General features: G+C 42.2%; 1 long non-coding RNA gene across 11 annotated transcripts in view; it reads right to left on the minus strand.

The window, feature by feature from the left end:
* Positions 1-17,306, minus strand: part of LOC119971332 — a 508,049-nt gene that overhangs the window by 16,277 nt on the left and 474,466 nt on the right. For 10 of the 11 annotated variants that reach the window (XR_005461812.1, XR_005461813.1, XR_005461817.1 and 7 more), the window contains 4 exons: positions 10,578-10,707; positions 7,211-7,297; positions 4,183-4,214; positions 3,889-3,891 (listed from right to left, as the gene is read on the minus strand). This is a non-coding gene — a long non-coding RNA (uncharacterized LOC119971332). Of the gene's footprint in view, positions 1-3,888; positions 3,892-4,182; positions 4,215-7,210; positions 7,298-8,155; positions 8,211-10,577; positions 10,708-17,306 lie in introns of all 11 variants that reach the window. The other variant, XR_005461811.1, reaches the window with a different exon arrangement.

Below are 17,306 nucleotides of genomic sequence, written 5' to 3' on the forward strand. Positions count from 1 at the left end.
AGCCCCTGCTGTCAGCACAGCTATCATCTTTCATGGGTCATCTATTATCTACAGAATCTGTCATTATCTTAGGCCTTTTCAAATAGTTCCATCCAAATAAAGGAACTGTGGCATTTATTTTATACTGGAGGCATCTTGGTGAAGGAGGTGAGTGTGAAATGGAGGTGGGTTCTATGTTTGTGAATGCGGCTCCAGAGGATATAACTGGTACTTTGTTTATTTGGACAGATGCACAGAGGCATCTCTGAACTTCTGCCAGTGATCAAAGGAACTGATGATGTAGAACAGATTCATGGGCTATGTCCTATCAGCCTCCAGTTTACTCACCATCCATCATTCAAAGACTGAGACCTATCTGAATGATGATCACACCCCAAACACTAAAAATGAATTACTGCTCCAGTTGAGCCAGGTGTCTTGCCTCCAGGAGTGAAGGCAATCTCGTCCACGTAAAAGAACTCGCTGAAATCTAAAAACCCACAAAAAAGTAGTGGAACTTCAGGGGAACAATGTGTCAAGTTAATTTGTAGACTTACAAGACTGTCAAGTGCTAAACATGTCTGCGGGTGTGAAAAATATCGTTAAGGGCGAAAAAAGTTTGGCTGAGACAATAATGTATAACATATATAGAATCAAGTAGTTTTTCCTGAAACAGTTAATCTTAAAAGGCAAATAATTTTATGAATTTTATTAAACATCAAAAATGTTAAATTACAAAAATGTAAACTTTAAAAATTGACACTTTATAAAAGTAACATATGGGGTTGTAAAGGCAATTGGGCGGAGAATCTGGCATCCGGCCAAAATTGAGGTCTGTGCCCAGCTCATGCTCCAGTCCCTCGCTGGCGGTGAAAACGGGGTTTGCGCCCCGCACAAGCGGGAGCATGTAAAACCTGCATTGGCATGCATTAAAATATGATTAGCGGGGTGAACACAGTATGCTCTGCCATTCCAAGATGCTCCACCCCTCTCAGGCTGATATTTCATGGCCGTCAATTACTACAAGTGTTGAAAAAAGTGGGCTGGGTGCCATGGCTGTGGAGGGGGAGCGGGAGTCTAAAAGAACTCTGCAAAACTATTGAAAACTGTTGGGTCTGTTGGGGGATGGCTGCCTGGGACGGGGACAGTAGTGGGTTGTGACTTGGTGCCAGGTCTGTGGATTGGTGTGTCCCACTCGCCATCAGGGTGGCCTGGTTCTGACTGCCATGTCTGCAGTCTGTCTTTCAAATGTACCCCTTTGGTGCTACTTAGGGGTTCCTGGCTGCTCACACTGCTGACTGCTCACTGTGTCTTTTAAATACTCAAAAGGCCTCTGGTCGTCTGGGAGCCCACCCGATCACCCCTCGATATCCTCATACCCAAGCTGTAGCATCGACGGGATGGCCGTGGCCTAGTTCAATCAGGAGCCCACCAAGTGTTGGCACTCTTCAGAAGTGCTGCCCCAGTGCAGAGGAATCTGGGGATCAGGAGAGCTCACCCCAACCAGAGGACACCTGCAGCACAGCCTTTGGAACCTTCCCTGGTTCTCTTCCCCCCTCAAGGCAGAGGACTCATCAGTGACCCCTAACCCTCTGGATCACCAGTTGTTTCCTCCAGTGAAACTCGCAATGGTGACTGCCTCTACCACCACCTGCCAGGCAGTGTTCAGGAGTGCAGGTTCAAGTCCGCAGCCCACGTCGGGGAAGAGGGTATCCCTCTGCTCCTCACTGGCATGGGGCTGTGGTCCACCTTGGATTCATGGCCTTGGGGGGCAGGTCTTCTCTGAGCCATCTTGGTGGCTGCATGAGTGTGTGGTAAGTGGAGCGCGTAAAAACAGCTCTTAGGGCAGCACGGTGGCCTAGTGGTTAGCACAGCTGCCTCACGGCGCTGAGGTCCCAGGTTCGAATCCCGGCTCTGGGTCACTGTCCGTGTGGAGTTTGCACATTCTCCACATGTCTGCGTGAGTTTCGCCCGCACAACCCAAAAAAAGTGCAGAGTAGGTGGATTGGCTATGCTAAATTGCCCCTTAATTGGAAAAAATACCAAATACTGCATCCAATGGGAATGCAAATCGCACGCAATTCAGTCCCAACGTCAACGCTTAGTCTCTAAATGGAGAATTTCGACCATGATATGCTATTTCTTACATACCTGTGAGTTGTAACTGCTTGCTTGTATTTTTTTTCAAGGCTTACTAATCTCTAGAGCTAAACTGTTAAATCTTTTTGACAAATAGTTCAGACAGCATCTGTGTTTGAGAACAGACGATTGTAAATTGGTTTGTGTGGCAGAAGGGATGTTTGCAACACACATCAACCAGCATATGTGTATAGACAGGAGCCTGAATGGGAACAGTGCACTCCAGTTCCAAAGCGAATGGATAGGTTTTCCCTAAAATAAATTCGAGGCTAAAAACCTAGGGCTGGATTCTCCGATTCTGCGGCTATGTTCACACCATTTGTTTGGTCTTATGAACAAAAAGTCGGCGCCACTCCTGCACTGATGTTTCACCTGGTGGGGGGGCTAGCAGCCACGCCACATAAAGCCCCCCTGCTGACTCGGATGCAGAATGGGCGGGTCTGTGGCTGCGCATGGGCACAGTGCAGTGGCTGCGCTATACAACATGGCGCCGGCCGCGCTTGGACCTGGCCTGCCAAATACTTCCCACCTGTAACCACCCCCCCTCACTGCCCCAGGACCACACCCCATCAGTCCCCCCGAAGCCCCCCCTGCCAGCGGAACGGCTCGCTCCCCCATCGACTGTGGCGGCACTGGACTCAGTCTGGAGCCGCCACGTGAGGTCCCCGAAAGGAGAGAGGACATGTGCCCCACGCTGCCGGTGACTTGGCCCATTGGGAGCGGAGCATCAGGGGACAGCCTCGGGTGACATCCTGAGGCCGTCCCGACATCGTGCGGCATACTCCTCGATTACACTGATTTTGAGAGGGCGGAGGATCGGAAAAACGGCACCACCCCCGATTCTGGCGTAAAAATTGATTCTCCGGCCAATCGCCGAACGCGATTTCGGCGTCACTGATCGGTGAATCCAGCCCCTAATGTCACTAATGATGACCATAAAATTACAGAATTGGCCTAAAAATTCAATTGGCTCACAAACATCCTTTAGGGAAGGAAGGCTGCAGCGTGTACCTGGTCTGGCCTATATGTCACTTCAGATTCAGAGCAATGTAGTCAAATCTGCACTGTGCTCTAGAATAGCTAAGTGAACCCACAGTAGCATCAAAACCGTTGCAATGTCCTGCAGCAGTTCAAGTAGGCCGCTTAAAACAACCTTCACAAAGGCAATTAGGTATTGCCAATAAATGATGGCCTTGTGAATGAATAAATAAAAACAATGAACAGTTATTTAATGTAATTATTCACTATACTTTGCCTTCGCACTGTACTTAACACATCTCAAATTTATTTTACTTAAATTGTTTTATGCTGATTTTAAGTAGGGAGGATTTTCTTGTCTTTATTTGCAAAAAGGTAGTCCTTAGATTAAAATTTCTACATCAAGACAACTTGAAAATAATACAGTATTACCTATAATGGATCTAATAATAATGATATTCCTGATATTATACATCATGTAAGAATTTGATTTTTTTTAAAAAGACGTTAATGTGTCATTTTGAAACATGCATTATTAAAAGAAAAAAATGTGAGGGGATGGGGGTAGGCGGGTACAGTGGGGTTAAAATTAGGAGTGAAGGAAACATTTCCACTGTTTTTAAAATTTGAAGCAGTGTTAAGACAGCAGGATCTTCATGGTTGCCCTACTGAAGGAAAGCTCAGGTCACGCTGAGCCACTGGAATAACAATTTGACTGCAGACGCTGGTGGCATTCAGCATATTCATGACAAACGCAGACTCATTTCACAGGTGTATTAAAGTATTACTTACCCCCTTTCAGGATAGACATGTCACCAGTTCCAACAGTGAATAGTGATGCATAAAATTGAGGGAGAAAATATGTAGAAAATAAGCATACATCAGAGGCAGGGTCAAGAACCTAATTTCACAGTGACATACAGGTAATTTGGCTTTGAAAATCTTTGTCAATTCTAAACTCATTTGGAAAAGCATAGCTCAAAAGGCTGGTGTCTGAATATGAGATAGCTACCCTGAATTCCAATATTTATAGCACAGTTTGCAAATACATTACCCCTGTCACAATGAAATAAGTGACATACTTACATGCTGAGCGAGTTGGTCCAAAGGTGTTGGAACTGAGGGAGGGGGAGATAAGAAGACAAGTAATTAGTACATTAATCTTTTTTATGATATCATTTTTCAGACCTATATGATCGTAATGTAAATTAGAAATAAAGGAGGGTTCATGGAAAATAGAATTAATTTCAAGTAGGTCAATCGCTCTACAATAACTGCATTTCAAGCAGAGTGTAATTTATGGCAACATTTGTCCATTTTCCTGCACACTGCTGATTACAATGCTCTTGCTCACTTCTATCAGTTGAAAGTCAGCTTGCCAGATAACATTCTGCACCATAATGAAATTCATTTGCAGTACAAAAACTTGAGTGAATCAAACAAGCGCTGTTACAGCCCTTAATGGCATTCTATGGATTATTGATTTTTGATTTAGTTTCTGCTCACCAGAAACCCATTTTAACAGCACCATTACCTCCATAACGATTAGAGACAAAAAGTTAATTATGTAATTATAAAGCCAATAACAGACTTGTCTGGTTTACTTTGCTTTAGTCAGTTTAAACATTATCTCTCATGTGCACATCATAACAGCCTGGATGTGAAGAGAGAGATTAACACAATCAAAGCAGATGTGAAATTTAATTCTCCAGGCCATTGCTGTCTGGGAAACCATTAAGTAATCACAGCATTCTTCCTCTATTAAATTCACGTCTGCCACTTCACATACAAAAGGTGGAAAAGTGGGAAAAAGGTGCAATGGAGCATTCCAATTTTATTTGACTTGAACGCAAACCAAGCCTCAGGCACACTGTGGAAAAAAAAATGTCTTAAATGGGATGCCTCAATTTATTTGAAAATGAAAAGGTTGGAGAAAAGAAATTAAAGCCTGGATGCAGTAGCTAAGATAAACCTAGGAATGGGTTTCACCTTGAAGAATAACTACAGTTATGGGGAAATGAGTGCTAAAAAATGCAAATGCAAGGGTTTTTTATAAAAATCTTTCAGGGCTAGAGTTGCAGTTTTGCAATATTTCAAGATGATTCATTCGGTGAAATTAAAGTGGATATTTCTTGGTGTTGCTAACATGACTTATTTTCTCTGCTAATACATTTGACAATATCCATTTTATTAGTCATCATAGCTTGGATTTATAAAGACTGTCAATAATCGAGTCACCGTAATATTCTCTTGGCATTTTTCAACACACAAAAATTATTCAAGGATTTCAAGTGAACTTTGAATCAAGATGAGACATATGCTAAAATATATGGTTAAAGTCAATAAAGCTATAATCTTTATTTGTAGGGCACTTGTTCAAAATGTAATATATAGTAATCATTGCAAGTTAATACATAATATATATATGAATTAATGCAAGACAAAGGCAAAATTCTCTCTTTTATTTAAAAGACGAACATTGTGATGCCCTGTGACAAAAAAATGCTATTGATGAAATTAAGGTAATTAAGGGACAACTGAAGTAATAAATACATTTTGATGGAAAGGTGGCTTATTTTTCTTTATTGCTACACCCTGGTGAATAACTCGCAATGCAGGCAATTGCAATCAAACAATTAGCCTTTTGCATTTCATGAAGATGTCTATATTAAAAGTTTTTTGTTTCTTAGAAGAGGTTTATCAGTCAGCGAAAATATTCACAATTCTCAAATTAAAATTTCATATTAAATTTAAGATTGTGTAAAAAAGGAGATAAATCTCCTCAATTAATAGGTCCAAACATTTTTGCTCCACGCAATTTATTGCAGGATTGACCACTTGTAATAACTTTAATTTTAACTTTATGCTTAACTGTGGCTTGGCGTTTACAGTAAGTCATCTCTAAATCAAATATTGATGTGACAAAAGGAATGAAACTGACATTCTTTATTCTGCACCTGTAAATTGAAAGTTTGAATGTTTTTTAAATATAAATTTAGAGTACCCAGTTCATCTTTTCCAATTTAGTGTGGCCAATCCACCTAACCTGCGCATCTTTGGGTTGTGGGGGCGAAACCCACGCAAAAACGGGGAGAATGTGCAAACTCCACGCGACAGTGACCCAAAGCCGGGATCGAACCTGGGACCTCGGCACCGTGAGGCAGCAGGGCTAACCCACTGCGCCACCCTGCTGCCCAAAAGTTTGAATGTTCGGAATCGGTTCAATTCAGAGCATTTTGGTGCAGATTGTCAATGCCATCTGAGACACAAAAGTGACTTTGCAGATTGTCAACCCATTACAGAAACGGCCCGATTTTTAGTCCTTTCAAGTTAAGGGAAATTATCGTTAGGCAGTTTTTGTCTGAGCAGCAAGCTGAAAATCTAACTCAGTTTTTTCCCATCCAGGGTCAGGATTCATTCTTTTCTCAAATAAACTTGATGTTCCTTTGGTGAGAAAGTGTATAATCTGACAATACAGCCTGACTGATGTTACCAAATTTAGTTGAAATTGTAATTTAATTCCAAATCTATAATAACTAAATATGATCCAAAATGCAAGTTTCTCTAGCTCCTCTAAGACAGAACGGTCTGATAATGTTGGCACCTCAATATAAAACATCTCAGTCAATACATTTCCCACCACAAAAATTCAATAGCTTTAACAAAGTGATCAGTAATCAGTTTATGCCTAAAATGTACCCATTAAATTGAATGTGGTCATGTATACATAAAACAGATAGGTTTTAATTTTCAAAAAGAAATGCATTCATTGCATCCATACAGCATTTGCCAATGCATATTCGAGCCACATTAGACTCTTCAAAGTATTTTTAATAAATTTCTTAAACTAAACTGACAGTAGCACCATACTCTGGTTTAATAGCCTGATAAGGTGGCAGTTTTGACAGGCCTGAGTGACAGTCGAGCAAGATCACTATAAAAAGCCCCTGTCTGTTTAATAGAAGAAAGGTGCTTTTTTTAAAGTATGCCAGCAGGGGGTGAAAGTACAAAGACAGGAGTGGGGGTCGGAGGCGGGAGGTGGGGAGGAGAGTGAAAATATGCATACGATTTCCAAGAGACCAATCAAACATCAGTTAACATCTCAGTCACTTACAGATTTAACATGGACATCAATGCCATCTCTGGCGAGTGTCTCTGCCATTTCCTCCTTGCCATGCTTGGCTGCCCAGTGGAGTGCTGTCTAAGAAATTCACACATAAACCAACTAAATACCTTCTGTAGCATAGAGCTCATTTTATTGTCATTGTATCGTAGACAAAAGGTCTTCTTTGGGCAATATAAACAGTATTCTAATGGTTGTGGCCTCATTCTTTCTAATAACTCCACAAAGAAATGACACTTCCCAGCAAATGGTCACAATTATTTTATTATTCCACGTTAACTTGATGACCTAGTGACAACAAAATAGTACTAATTGGGGTTTTAGCAACAAGGGATTAATTAGTATGTATCCATTATGATTTCCTAATATGCATATGAATTATCTTGATCAACTTGCAGACTACATTTGTGAGAACCCATCTTACATTACATTGTTTGAGTTTTGGGTTCTTGTTCCTGTAAATAAAAGCTCAAATTAGGAACAAATAATTTTTGTAAAATTTGTGTTGTTCAAGCACTAGGGAATGGAATGCTTCCTTCCAGCAACAGAATTAAACACTCATAGGTGCAGGCGAGCATGATTTAGATTCATGGTATAGAACTCGTACACTGTGGCTCAACCGAATGCGGGAGAACACCTTCCTGTACCAGCACGACGGTTTCATTTCCCGCACCATCCTGTCTCTCCCAGTGAGACTGCCTAATTAGCGCTGAATTATGGGCAGTTTGGAGCAGTGGTCTCCTGTTCCTTGGGAACTGGGTTGAGAATGCCAAAACATATTATACTTAAGACTATTTAACAGTCAGTTGAGAGCAAAGGCTATCACCCCAACTGTTGAGGTGGAATTTTTTTGTAAAGTTACAGAAATAATACTATTTAAACTGAGGCAGCAGCACCAAGATCCGTAATTGGCTTAATATTATTGAACTTACTTACAGTAAATATAAAGAAGGGTCAGATTGAGCAGTCAATCCCAACAGGGCATCTTCGACTATTTTTGGAACAGTAATAAAAATAGTGTCACAAAACTGATTAAATGAAAATGCTTGAAATTGAAACGAATATTTACTTCTGAAATTCTTTACTCTCTGGACTGATGTTGGCTTTTATTTTTTTTACATATTTATGACATATACTAGAAAATGTCACCCCAGGAGGATAATGCTAAGTAGTTTTTGACCCTCTCTCATCACCCCTAAGCCATCTCCTCATTTGCCTGCAGACATGTTTTTGCTCATCAGTCCTGCATGTCTCCCATTGACACTTTGCTCTCATTCCACTTTGCTGAAGAAATCTGCACTGTGAACACAGTTTGACATTTCCTGACATTTCATGAACTAATTACACTACAAATAATTAAGCATGTTCACATCTGTAACAAACGAAGGCAAAATGGTTGTCAGCACCAATGATTGATGACCTCCCTGAGACTTTATCTGATGAGATTCTCTCCACTACAGGCAGGCCTAGATGCCAGCATGTTTGCAATAATGCCTTCAGCCCTTTTCATCTGATCAAACCAAGAAAATGCTTTAAGAAAAGTATGGGAAAATTAATGACTACAATGAAATATTTGCATTTTTTCCAGGCTAGAAAAACAATGAACAAGAGATGTGACAACCTCAATTATTTGGTGGTGCTAAAAGCTCAGAGACAGCTCCTGCTGGAGAGTGCTGCTGGGAAGCCCTAGGGTGTCAAGCAGGCTGTGAAAATGGCAGGTGACAAGAACAACCCTTTTACTTAGAAGCGACCCACAAGCTCAGCCACAAAGAACAAAATACTAAGGGACAATTTTTATGCGAAGGAAAATGTGTCACCTCCATAAAGCCCTTTTGGAACTCTTATCAATTTACTGAAACACATGACAGTGCACTGTTCAACCTAGTGCACAGCAGTCAATGCTTTAACTAATGTGGAATTGCCCTATTAAACATTTCCTCTACCGATTCTGTGTATAACTGTTTATAAATCTGCACTGGATATAAATTCTAAAGTGGATTAATTAAATGTGTCTGTGAAGGTAAGAATTTAGTTTATTAGAAATAAATAACTATTAGAGCATTGAAAATAATTTATCTAAGATCACTTTATTTTGAGTGGATTTTGCTGTCTGACCAAACTGGACATTAAATATTAGTTTAATTGTTTTTGAAAAGAACATATAACCAGTAACGAAGTATGTATTCTCTAATTCACCATAAATTAATTTGGTGCATTTATCCTCCTAATACATCAAACAGCGATGCAGTACATTGATAAACATTATTTTCCTCTATAGTATTGCGAGATACAAAAATATCCTCAGACAGAAAAAAACATACATTTTTGAAACTGCTTCAGCTGCTGCATTTCAATATTTGCACGCTGGTAAGCTAATGCCCTTCTTGAAAATAAATACTCACATCAATCAATTCTACCTTGTGCCAATTGGAGCCTAAATTGTTTTTGCTGTCTCTTATAAATTCCTTCTACAGATTAAATGATGATGCATAAAACTAACTGAGCACGACTGAAACTGGTGAGTTTAATTTTGTTTGTATAGATTTTGGAGTTGGATAAGTACTATATCAGTTTCCTCCCTAGAAATTTGGTGACATGAAGTGGGTTAGAGCTGGATACATTTTAACGCATGGTCATTTAACGTTAAAAGGCTTGGATAATACACGAGTTAAATCAAGAAAAATGGCACAATGCTTTTAAGCATTTTCCCAAGACAAATTATGCAATATTGTTTTGATATGTACAAATAGTGCTCCTCGAGTCTAAAGGCCATTAGGCTAAAAACACATCAGGACTAGTGAAATGCCCGCATAGTGAAATAGAATTAATTTTCATGATAAAGGCTTAAAGGTTTCCTACTATTTTCAAAGGATGTCACTGTCAAAAAACATGTCGATTGGTTCATGAGTCTTGGACAGGCAAAGCAGGGGGTTAATTGGTGGTATGAACGTGCCTGCATGACTCTGCTTAACTAGCATGGTCTTTGTTGTCTGTGTTCTCAATTATGGTTTTAATACTCAGAAAGATTTCAGGGTTCTGTATGACACATCAGGCCTGGAAATTCTGGAACACTTAGTCTGTGGTTGGCACAGACCAATAAAAACTCAAAGACATTAGTTTAACCTCAGGAAACCAGCTAATTAGAGTCACGCAGGTCTCATTTCTGGTCCTCATTTACAAATCTGTCTATGGCCTCGAATACCTATTTCTGCAATCTCCCCCAGTTCTATGTTCTGTCTTGCCCTTCTGATTTTAGACTAATGTGCCTTTAATCTCTCTGCATACCATTCTACCATCAGTAGAATAGCCTTCAGCCATTCTTCATCTACATGAGAGCTTTATTCCAAAGACTTTCTACCTTATTTCTCTTGTCCTCCTCAAAAAACTTCCTGATGAACCGCCATTTTAATGATGTCTTCTGCCATCTGCTCTAACTCCACTGACCATATGAATGAAAAGAGATGGCACAGCAGGTCCCGAGGGTCTCCCTACACAGGAGCAAATGAAGAAATTGTTTTCAGACATCTGTTGAAGTGCCAGGGTAAGTAGATTGTGCAATCTCTTTAGCAACCGTTAACTGTTAAAAATAAATTTGAACATCCAGCCAATAGCTGAGAGGATGATACAACAAGAGTTCAGGTTTTAAGACGTTTAGTATAACAAAAGACTAAAAGCACTCTTGACGAAACACGAAACAATAAAATAAAATGAAAGCAAATTACTGCAAATGCTGAAATCTGATACAAAAACACAATTGCTGGAACAATTTCAGAAGGTCTGAGAGCATCTGTGGAGAGAGAACAGAGCTAATGTTTCAAGTGTGGATGACTCTTTGTCAAAGCTAGACGGAACTGGAAATAGGTTCAGATTTCTACTGTTGTGTGGGGATAGGGGGAGGAGAGATAGGGCTGGGCAGAGGGTCAGCGATAGGTGGAGATTGGCAAAGACGTCAGACGAAAAGACAAAGGGAATGTAATTGGTGTTGATCATGGCTAAGAAGGTGCTGAAAGTGACTCATTAAGAGGTCAGAATGTGTTAATGGTGAAACAAAGGTTAGCAGTGTGTCAAGGGACAACTTGGAACAGGGAACAGACAGTCTTAGTGGGGTGGAGGGGGGAGAGGAGACAATGGTGAGGGAAAAACGGATCGATGGAATAAATTAAGATAAATCGATAGAAATAAAAACGGGGTGAAGGTGGAGGAGAGAGTTCATAGACTTAAGTTGATTAAGAACAAAGAAAATTACAGCACAGGAACAGGCCCTTCGGCCCTCCCAGCCTGCGCCGATCCAGATCCTTTATCTAAACCTGTCTCCTATTTTCCAAGGTCTACTTCCCTCTGTTCCTGCCCATTCATATACCTGCCTAGATGCTTCTTAAATGATGCTATCGTGCCTGCCTCTACCACCTCCGCTGGTAAAGCGTTCCAGGCACCCACCACCCTCTGCGTAAAAAAATTTCCACGCACATCGCCCTTAAACTTTCCCCCTCTCACCTTGAAATCGTGACCCCTTGTAACTGTCACCCTCACTCTTGTGAAAAGCTTGTTGCTATCCACCCTGTCCATACCTCTCATAATTTTGTAGACCTCAATCAGGTCCCCCCTCAACCTCCGTCTTTCCAACGAAAACAATCCTAATCTACTCAACCTTTCTTCATAGCAGGCAACATCCTGGTGAACCTCCTCTGCACCCTCTCCAAGGCATCCACATCCTTCCGGTAATGTGGCGACCAGAACTGCACGCAGTATTCCAAATGTGGCCGAACCAAAGTCCTATACAACTGTAACATGACCTGCCAACTCTTGTACTCAATACCCCGTCCGATGAAGGCAAGTATGCTGTATGCCTTCTTGACCACTCTATCAACCTGCATTGCCACCTTCAGGGTACAATGGACCTGAACTGCCAGATCTCTCTGCACATCAATTTTCCCCAAGACCCTTCCATTGACCATATAGTCCGCTCTTGAATTTGATCTTCCAAAATGCATCACCTCGCATTTGCCTGGATTGAACTCCATCTGCCATTTCTCTGCCCAACTCTTCAATCTATCTATATTTTGTTGTATTCTCTGACAGTCCTCCTCTCTATCTGCAACTCCACCAATCTTAGTATCATCTGCAAACTTGCTAATCAGACCACCTATACCTTCCTCCAGGTCATTTATGTATATCACAAACAACAGTGGTCCGAGCACGGATCCCTGTGGAACACCACTAGTCACCCTTCTCCATTTTGAGACACTCCCTTCCACTACTACTCTCTGTCTCCTGTTGCCCAGCCAGTTCTTTATCCATCTAGCTAGTACACCCTGAACCCCATATGACTTCACTTTTTCCATCAACCTGCCATGGGAAACCTTATCAAACGCCTTACTAAAGTCCGTGTATACGACATCTACAGCCCTTCCCTCATCAATTAACTTTGTCACTTCCTCAAAGAATTCTATTAGGTTTGTAAGATATGACCTTCCCTGCACAAAACCATGCTGCCTATCACTGATAAGTCTATTTTCTTCCAGATGTGAATAGATCCTATCCCTCAGTATCTTCTCCAACAGTTTGCCTACCACTGACGTCAAGCTCACAGGTCTATAATTCCCTGGATTACCCCTGCTACCGTTCTTAAACAAAGGGACAACATTAGCAATTCTCCAGTCCTCCGGGACCTCACCCGTGCTCAAGGATGCTGCAAAGATATCTGTTAAGGCCCCAGCTATTTCGACCCTCGCTTCCCTCAGTAACCTGGGATAGATCCCATCCGGTCCTGGGGACTTGTCCACCTTAATGTCTTTTAGAATACCCAAAACTTCCTCCTTCCGTATGACAACTTGACCAAGAGTATTTAAACATCCATCCCTAGCCTCAACATCCGTCTTGTCCCTCTCCTTTGTGAATACCGATGCAAAGGACTCATTAAGAATCTCACCCATTTCCTCTGAGTCCACGCATAAATTCCCTCTTTTGTCTTTAAGTGGGCCAATCCTTTCCCTAGTTACCCTCTTGCTCCTTACATACGAATAAAATGCTTTGGGATTTTCCTTAACCCTGTTAGCCAAAGATATTTCATGACCCCTTTTAGCCCTCTTTATTGCGCGTTTGAGATTCGTCCTACTTTCCCGATACTCCTCCAAAGCCAGAAGGCTGTAACATGACTAATCGGAAGATGAGGTGCTGTTCCTCCAGTTGGCGTTAGGCTTCACTGGGAATATTGCAGCAGGCCAAGGATGGGCATGACAGCGAGTTGTGAAATGGCAAATTACAGGAAGGTCTGGGTCAATATCTTCATAGGAAACTTACACTTTGAACCACAAAACAGAATACTCTCCTTTTTCTTTTAATGCAACTGAAAACAAACTTCACAGGTATACTTTACACTGTCCTTTAAATAGACATTCAATTCTCCAAGGTCCTATCCAAGATGAGTCTTAGCTTTTTAGGCTTTACTTCTGTACTTTTCCGATCAGTCTGGGAACTTTTAATCTCAGAACAATCTGTTACGGTGAGTTTTCTCATCTTCCTCTAGTAAGGCGAATTTTCTAACATCCTTTTAACTCCTCATGAAATTGGACTTGACAAAACTCCCACTTACAGCTCTCGTGGTGAAATACAGCACCTTGCTGCCAATAGTTGCTCTCCCTCTCCAGATTCTGACAGAATAACCTTGACTGTAAGTTTTCAGGGAAATCTTAGAAATACTTCCCTTTTCAAAGCCTATCTTTACGGCAATATCAATCACATCTTCCTTGCATCCAGGAGGGCTAGCTGCAGTGAGTGAGAATCTGGAGTTAAGACAAGTGTGAGAGTTTAAGAAAATCAATCTTAGTCTTACATCTTCCTAAGATCTAACATAAATTGCTGGTAACTGAAGGGCAGACATTCACATTTTCAAGACAAAGGAATGTAAAAAAAACAAGGAGCGCAATTCTCCGGAAAAGTTTCAAAGTGTGGTAGCGCACAGGAATTGCTGCAAACTTCCCGGTGCTCGGCCCAGCGAGGCGGCAATGCAATTTAACCTCGACTGTCCATTTAACAAGGTCTCACGGGCTTCTCACTGCTAATGCAGGCTGGCCAACTGATTCGCCGGCACCGTGCTCGCCAGCTTCCTGCTAACAAGGTCGAGCAGCACTTAAGCTGCACTTGCTCAGCCAAATCCAGCCAGCTCACAACAATGGCGCCCAGGAGACCAGCCCCAAGACTCAGAAACGCAGATCTAGGGTTGTGCTAGAGGCCATGAGGGATGTCCTGTTCCCCGTCCAGGAGAGTCAGCCGCAGGATAGCCCGTGCTGCCTGGGATGAGTTGGCGGCAGCTGTGATCTCGGGAGGTGTGACCAGGCAGACTGGCCTTCAGTGCCAAAAAAGATCAACAACCTACACCGGGCAGCATGCATGAGTAGATACCAACACCCCCCCCCCCCCCCCCCCCCCGGGAGCATCCTCCCCCCGACTCCCCATGCGACCCCCTACACACCTCCCCCTTCAACCCCCCCCAACCCTACCTTCATCCCCCCTCTCTTCCCGCCACTGTGCACCACACGTGTGGCTAACAATGCCCTCTCTGTATATCCTCAGGAAAAGCTCTCCCATAATCATCGGGAGAGGACCCAGACTTGCGGAGGTGTATCCTTAACCCCATCGAGGAGCATGCCCTGGAGGTGACTGAGGTGACCGCAAGCAGGGCAATCACCCATGTGGAGGCTGGCGGATGCCGCAGAGGTGAGGAACCACCGGGCTCCACCCGGAGTACCTATCAAAAGTGAGCTGTTATTGCCTTACTGACTGACCCATCCCCTCCCACTGACCACATGTCCATTCTCCTGCACACCAAGGCTGGAGAGCTGGGAGAAAGGTTGCAACAGTCCTACAACATCGGGTGAACATGCCTGAGTGATATCACTAAGTGTTTGGTCGGTGAATATTTCTCTCTTCTACCTTTTTGAACTTGCTTTGAGATTGAAGGCCAGGTAGAAAAAAGTTAGTGTGAAAACTGAACATCAGCAGTAAAATTAAAAACAAATTGAAAATCTAATTAAATAAAATTGAGATGCAGGGCCAGGCGATGTGTTGTAGCTACAGCATGTGAGAGCTGGTGGATCTCATAATGGTTCAGTGACCACATCTGTAGAAAGTGTTGGTTACTCGAGGAACTTCGGCTCAGAGTTAATGAGCTGGAGTCAAAGCGTCAGACACTACAACAGAATCTCCGAGGGTATAAACTCTGAATTATTACCTGAGCCGTGTGCAAATTGGCATAGGGTACAGAAAATTAGAGAAATGAATAGGTGCCTCAAGACTGAAATGGGACAAGAGGGTTTTGGCTCGTGGGGCACTGGCATCCGTACTGGGGAAAGCTGACCGATCGGTCAGAATAGCAAGAAATGATCTTAGATCAGAAAATGCAGAATCCACCTGGGTGGAGGTAAGAAATAACAAGGGGAAGAAGATACTCGTAGGAGTAGTCTATAGGCCCAGTAACAGTAGTTATATTGTAGGACTGCGACTAAATAAGGCCATAATAAAGGCATGTAAAAAAGGCAGAACTTTAATCATGGGTGACTTTGATCTTCATGTAGGTTTGGTAAATCAAATTGGCAGAGGTATTCATGAGGAAGAATTCAGAGAGTGTATTCGGGACAGTTTCCTCGAACACTATTTTGTCGATCCAATCAGAGATCAGGCTATTTTGTATTTGTTAATGTAATGAAGCAGGTTTAATAAGCAATCTCAGATCCCCCAGTGATTGCAACATGGTAGAATTTAGCATTCACTTTGAAGTGAGAAACTTGGGTCAGAAAAAAACTATGCTCCAATTAAATAAGGGTAATTATAAAGGAATGAGGGTAGAATTGGCTAGAGTGGACATGGAAAGGGGCTTAGCAGGAAAGACGGTGGATGAGCAATGGAGATGTTTCTGAAAATATCCCTCTGTTAACTCTTTTTGTCATCCTAACCACTCACCTTCCCAACTATTTTTGTGTGATCTGTAAACTTGGCAATACTCCATTTCATTCCCTCATCCAAGCCTTTAATATATATTGTAAATCTGGGTTGTACAGTGGTACTAGCACCGCTGCCTCATCGCGCTGAGGACCCAGGTTCGATCCCGGCCCCGGGTCAATGTCCGTGTGAAGTTTGCACATTCTCCCCATGTCTGCGTGGGTCTCACCCCCACAACCCAAAGGTGTGCAGGTTAAGTGAATTGGCCATGCTAAATTGCACCTTAATTGGAAAAAAAGGAATTGGGAATTTAAATTGATCAAAAAACATATATTTGTATATTGTAAATAATTATGGCCCACCACGGGTCACTGTGGAACTCCACTAGTTTCAGATTGACGTCCTTAAAATGCCCCCCTCATCCCTACTCTCTTTCTTCTATCAGTTTGCCAATCCTCCATCCATGCTGACGTACTACCGCCCCCCTCCAACACTGTGAGCTCTTATCTTATTAATCTACCTTTGGGTACCTTTTCAAATGCTTTTTGGAAATCCAAGTATATTACATCTACTGGTTCCCCTTCATCTATCCTGTTTGTTATCACCTCAAAGAATTCTAATAAATTTGACAGGTATGATTTTGCCTTCATGAAGCCATGCTGACTCTGCTTGATTATATTATGCATTTCTAAATGCTCTGCTATTATACCCTTTAAAATGGACACTAACATTTTCCCAATGACAGACATTAAGCTAACTGGCCTATAGTTACTTGTTTTATGACTCCCTCCCGCACGGGCCACTATTTTCGGGGTGGTTTAACTCAGTTGACTAGATGGCTGGTTCGTGATGCAGAGTGAGGCCAGCAATGCGGGTTCAATTCCCGTACTAGCTGAGGTTATTCATGAAGGCCCCGCCTTCTCCACCTTGCCCCTCGCCTGAGGTGTGGCGATCCTCAGGTTAAATCACCACCAATCAGCTTGTTCCCTGGACATCTGGGACTATGGCGACTTTACCTTAACTTACAGAGGAATATAGGCAGGTTAGGTAAGTGGACAAAACTTGGCAGATGCTATATAATGTCAGAAAATGTGAAGTTATGCATATTGGTAGAAACAAAATCAAGAGCTGAATATTATTTAAATGGAGA

Source organism: Scyliorhinus canicula, chromosome 9 (assembly GCF_902713615.1).
Source record: "Scyliorhinus canicula chromosome 9, sScyCan1.1, whole genome shotgun sequence".
Lineage (NCBI taxonomy): Eukaryota > Metazoa > Chordata > Chondrichthyes > Carcharhiniformes > Scyliorhinidae > Scyliorhinus > Scyliorhinus canicula.